This window comes from Microtus oregoni, unplaced genomic scaffold (genome assembly GCF_018167655.1).
Source record: "Microtus oregoni isolate MIOR12 unplaced genomic scaffold, Mior012 000006F_ref0000085, whole genome shotgun sequence".
NCBI classification, from domain to species: domain Eukaryota; kingdom Metazoa; phylum Chordata; class Mammalia; order Rodentia; family Cricetidae; genus Microtus; species Microtus oregoni.
Genome location: NW_024543065.1, coordinates 46,191,573 through 46,197,611, shown reverse-complemented (window position 1 = coordinate 46,197,611; position 6,039 = coordinate 46,191,573). Strand labels below are relative to the sequence as shown.

General features: G+C 40.2%; 1 pseudogene; it reads right to left on the bottom strand.

Moving 5' to 3' along the window:
* Positions 1-893: 893 nt before the first annotated feature.
* LOC121449113 lies at positions 894-1,758 on the bottom strand (annotated as a pseudogene).
* Between the last annotated feature and the right edge of the window lie 4,281 nt (positions 1,759-6,039).

Here is a 6,039-nt window from a genome sequence, read left to right as displayed (position 1 = left end):
GAGCAGTCAGGGTTTTCTGCCCTGTGGTAAGTCCTAGGTCCTCCCGCCTCTGTCCATATCTAGGAAGGTGAACATCCAAACTGGCTAGGCTCCCACCAAGCCAGCACATTAAGTAGGATCAAAACCCCGTGCCATTGTCCTTTGCGTCTCATCAGCCCTCATTGTTTGCCATGTTCAGAGAGTCCAGTTTTATCCCATTCTTTTTCAGTCACAGTCCAGCTGGCCTTGGTGAGCTCCCAATAGATCAGCTCCACTGTCTCAGTGGGTGGGTGACCCCTCGTGGTCCCGACTTCTTTGCTCATGTTCTCCCTCCTTCTGCTCCTCATTGGGACCTTGGGAGCTCAGTCCGGTGCTCCAGTGTGGGTCTCTCTCTCTATCTCCATCCATCACCAGATGAAGGTTCTATGGTGATATGCAAGATATTCGTCAGTCCACTCTCGCCATACCTCTTCAATATAGTGCTTGAAGTTCTAGCAATAGCAATAAGACAACATAATGGGATCAAGGGGATTCGAATTGGAAAGGAAGAAGTTAAACTTTCGTTATTCGCAGATGATATGATCGTGTACTTAAGCGACCCCCAAAACTCCACCAAAGAACTTTTACAGCTGATAAACAGCTTTGGTAATGTGGCAGGATACAAGATCAACTTCTTCAGTTTTTATTATCAGGAGTGACAAATAAAAAATATAATTGAGTTCCATCATTATTGCCATTATGGAAATGGCTTTAAGAGAAAACTGATCAGATGAATATTATTGCTTCCCATTTTTCAATTGGTAAATAGTTGCCATTGATAAAACAAACAGCCCAGAGAAAATGAGAATGTTCAAGATATGGTGTATTATACAACATGCCTGTTCTCGGGGAGAACACCTAAGACATAATTATGTTTATTTCTTGATCTCATCATACAAGACAAGCACAAAAGCACCATCCATGACCCTGAGAACGTTGGACCATGCACCCTTGAAAAAGGCCTTGCTTCCTTCATCACGAGCAATCTTCCTCCAGCAGTCGATCGTGCTTGTGTCCATGATATCAGTTCCTTTGCGTCCTGACTGCATCATCATATGGCGAACTGTGTCAAAGCAACAGCAGTGACGGACTGTGCAATCATTCAGCTGATGAAGATGTGAGTGTTCTTGGGATCTGGAAGCATTCCCTTTGCAGTGTCATAGATGCCAAAGTAGGCAGCTCGGTAGATAATAATGCCCTGGACTGACACATTAAAGCCTTGGTACAGGTCCCTAATCCCATCAGATTTGTAGATCTTAACCAGGCAGTCACCATGGCCTTTGAATTCCCTTTCAGCTCCAGCTTTGCCCACATCAGCTGCTAAACGGGTAAGGGCAAAATCAAGAGGGTATACAAAGCACAAGGATGTGGCCCCAGCGGCAACACCTGATGCCAGGTTCCCTGTAAGTAGTTCCAAAACTGGGTCCTCTTGTCCACACCACCCAAAAAGATCTGCTTGTATTTATATTTGAAGGTAAATTTGAGAGCCTGGGTGGGGAAGTATCTGATGACATTGGCCAGGTTACTACGCCTGCACAGGACTCCCTGTTCCTTGGGGATACGAACCACGCAGTCTATAATGCCCTTGTATTGCTTATCTGTCGTGATTCTCTTGCTGGCAGGCTCCAGCTGCAGCTGCAGCTTGACCCGCTCGATGGGCGCTACTGCCGTCTTGGAGATGGCCGTGGCTACTCCACCTGCCAAGAAGTCCTTGGCAAAGGACACAGCAGCATCTGTCATGTTGAAAGAGAAAGAAAAGGCAGAGGAGCCCGGAACAGGACTGGCTTGACAACTGCCTTTGAATCCCGGACTCTGGGGCGACCTGATGGTTTTAATGCAGAATTTTATCAGAACTTCAAAAAAGAGCTGATACCTATACTCCTTAATGTGTTTCACATAATGGAACCAGAAGAGTCATTGCAAACTCTTTTTATGAAGCTACAGTCACCCTGATTCCAAAACCACACAAAGACCCAACCAAGAAAGAGAATTACAGACCAGTTTCACTCATGAACATTGATGCAAAAATTCTCAATAAAATACTGACAAACAGAATCGAAGAACACATTAAAAAAATTATCCATTACGATCAAGTAGGCTTCATCCCAGACATGCAGGGCTGGTTTAACACATGAATATCTATCAATGTAAATAAATAAATTGAAGGAAAAAACCATATGATCATTTCATTAGATGCTGAAAAAGCATTTGACAAAATTCAACACCTTTTTATGATAAAGGTCTTGGAGAGGTTAGGGGTACAAGGTTCATTCCTAAATATGATAAAAGCAATATACAGGAAGCTGACAGTTCACATTAAATTAAATGGAGAGAAACTCAAAGCCATCGCACTAAAATCAGGAACAAGACAAGGCTGTCCACTTTCTCCATACCTCTTCAATATAGTGCTTGAAATTCCAGCAATAGCAATAAGACAGCATACGGAGATCAAGGAGATTTGAATTTGAAAGGAAGAAATCAAACTTTTGTTATTTGCAGATGATATGATAGTGTACATAAGCGACCCCGAAAACTCTACCAAAAAATCCTACAGCTGATAAACACCTTTAGTAATGTGGCAGGATACAAATCAACTCCAAAAAATCAGTTGCCCTCCTATACACAAAGAACAAAGAAGCAGAGAGTAAAATCAGAGAAACATCACCTTTCACAATAGCCACAAATAGCATAAAGTATCTTGGGCTAACTCTAACCAAGAAAGTGAAAGATCTATTTGACAGGACCTTTAAGTCTTTGAAGAAAGAAATTGAAGAGGATACCAGAAAATGGAAGGATCTTCCATGCAGTTGGATTGGTAGGATCAACATAGTAAAAATGGCTTAGCTACCAAAGGCAATCAATACATTGAATGCAATACCCATCAAAATCCCAACAAAATTCTTCACAGACCTTGAGAGAACAATAATCAACTTTATATCAAAAAACAAAAAACCCAGGATAGCCAAAACAATCTTATACAAAAGGTGCTTCTGGAGGCATTACATTCCCTGACTTCAAACTCTATTACAGAGCTGTGATCATGAAAACAGATTGGTATTGGCATAAAAACAGAGACATTGACAAGTGAAATCAAATTGAAGACCCAGATATTAATCCACAAACCTATGAACATCTGATTTTCCACAAAGAAGCCAAAACTATACAATGGAAGAAAAAAAGATATTTAACAAATAGTTCTGGCATAACTGGATGTGAACCTGTAGAAGAATGAAAATAGATCCATATCTATCACCATGCAAAAAACTCAAGTCCAAATGGATTAAAGACCTCAATATAAATCTGACCATAGTGAACCTGATAGAAGAGAAAGTGGGAAGCAGACTGCAACACATGGGCACAGGAGACCACGTCCTACGTTTAACCCTAATAGCATAGACAATAAGAGCAACAATGAGTAAATGGGACTTCCTGAACCTAAGAAGCTTCTACAAAGCAAAGGACACTGTCACTAAGACAAAAAGGCAACCTACTGAATGGGAGAAGATCTTCACCAACCCTACATCAGACAAAGGTCTGCTCTCCAAAATATATAAAGAACTCAAGAAACTAGACATTAAAATTTTAATTAACCCAATTAAAAATGGGGTACTGAACTCAACAGAGAATTCTCAACAGAAGAATTGCAAATGGCCAAAATACATTTAAGGACATGTTCAACTTCATTAGCAATCAGGGAAATACAAATCAAAACAACTTTGAGAAAACATCTTACAACTGTTAGAATGGCTAAAATCAAAACCACCAATGATAGCCTATGCTGGAGAGGATGTGGAATAAGGGGAACACTCATCCATTGCTGGTGGGAATGCAAACTTGTGCAACCACTTTGGAAATCAGTGTGGTGGTTTCTCAGGATATTGGGAGTCAACTTACCTCAGGATCAAGCAATACCACTTTTTGGAATATACCAGAGATGTTCAATCATACCACAAAATCATTGTAACATGAGGGCTGGGCTCGTTTTTTTCTCCATCACTGTTAATTTTAAATCTTGCTAGAATAGTAGTTGTACTTGCATACCTGATCTTTTAATTTCTGTTGCACATCTATCCCAGAACTTATGGCTTTCATGGTTTTTCTTGAGAAGTCAGGAGTAGTTTTGATAGGTCTGCCTTCATATGTTACTTGAGATGTTTCCTTTACAACTCTCAACATTCTTACTTTACTCGGTTTGTTTTGTGCTTTGTGTAGTATATGCTGAGGGGTCTTTTTTTTTGGTCCAAAATATTTGATATTCTATTGGCTTCTTGTGCCTTCATTAGTATATATTTATCTAGGTTTGGAAAATTTTCTCCTATGATTTTATTGAACATATTTTCTGTGTCTTAGAGCTGGATTTAGTCTTTTTCTCCTATCCCTATTATTCTTAGTTTTGGACTTTCATGGTAACCCAGATTTCCTGGATATTTTGCGTTAAGAATTTGTTGGATTTATCATTTTCTTTGAATGAATCTATTTTCTCTATAGTATCTTCAACATTTGAGATTTTCTCTTCCATCTCTTGTATTCTGTTGGTTATACTTGCCTCTGTAGTTCCCATTCATTGATTCAGATTTTCCATTTCCAGAATTCCCTTGGTTTGTATTTTATTTATTGACTCTATTTTAGTGTTCAAGTCTAGAACTGTTTGAACTGTTTGGTTTGCCTGTTTTTTTTTTTCTTGTTTTTTTTTTTTAGGTTTCTTTAGGGATTTATTGTTTTTTTTTTTCTTCCAATTTTTTGTTTCTTTTTTCCTCCATTTCTTTGAGGGATTTTTTCATTTCCTCTTTGAAGATCGCCATCATTACCATAAAGTTAAATTTCAAATCATTTTGTTTTCTGACTTCTGGGTTAGGATAATCAAATCTTCATGTTGTATGATACTGAGTCCTGGTATTACCATGTTGATTTCCATTGACATCTACCCATCTCTTCCTCTACTTGGTGCTGGCAGTGTTTTGCCTCTTAGTCCCATCCTTGCAGTTGCTGTCTGTGTCTTTGGGAACTGTTCTGAGTCTACTCTGTACTGTCACTGTCTTTGTCTCAGTGAGCTGCTGAGGTCTCCCTTGGCTCATTCTCTTTGTTTACTCTCTCAATTCACTCTCTTTGTCCTCTTTGTGCAGTTACACCTTGTTCTTCAGCGTTCCTCTCGGATTTTGCTCTGTAGTTGGAGCCTGTGTTTAAGAGTTTCTCTGAGGTCACTGGGGATAGAAGTGTTTGGGGTAGAGTGGGACTTGTAGCTTGCAGGTTTTGAAGGATGGGGTGGGGTCTCCTTCTAACTTTATGCTGATTTTTGGTATCACACACAGGCCATCAGGCTTGTGTATCAAGTGAATTTACCTGAACACCACCTTGGCATCCTTGAAATCTGTTTTCAAATCATAGAAAAAAGGCTCTGTACCTTGGGAAGATGAGTAATGGCTCTACAAAGACATGGGTATTGCTTTCTGATGTTTGGTTGTATGTATTTCCAAATTGTGCTAGATAAACTTTTCTGAAAATTTCTTAAGAAACAGCAAAAATCACCCAGAACATAGTGGATCAACACAGGGGAGACACATGGGGTGGGGTGTATTCAGGGGCTGTAGAGTGTGAACAATGTACTAAATATTCCACTTCAGTTACTGGGCTGTTTGCTTCTTGTACTCACCAGGGGTTTCGCTACCAAACATTGTCCTGAGCACAGCTGCTCCTGGGCTTGCAAGTCCCTCAGGAGACAATCAGACCCATTGTTGCCTTTCGTGCAGTCAACAAATGATGCCCAAAACTGTGACCTTGGATGCAAAGAGTCTAAGAAGACCCAGGAGAAGGGAATAAAACTTTTAATGACTCTGGGATTTAGTGGTCACCCTCCTCCATCATGTAGTGAACAATATTCTTCTCACAGTCAGCAAACCTAGAATTCCCAGTGTGGTCTTAGCTTTAGGCCCTTAATCAAGAACTTTCTCCCATATAAAAGCCCCTTCACTGCAGGCTACTGCTCCATATAAGGCTGTCTTGTCACTGATTGCCTGGTGCCCA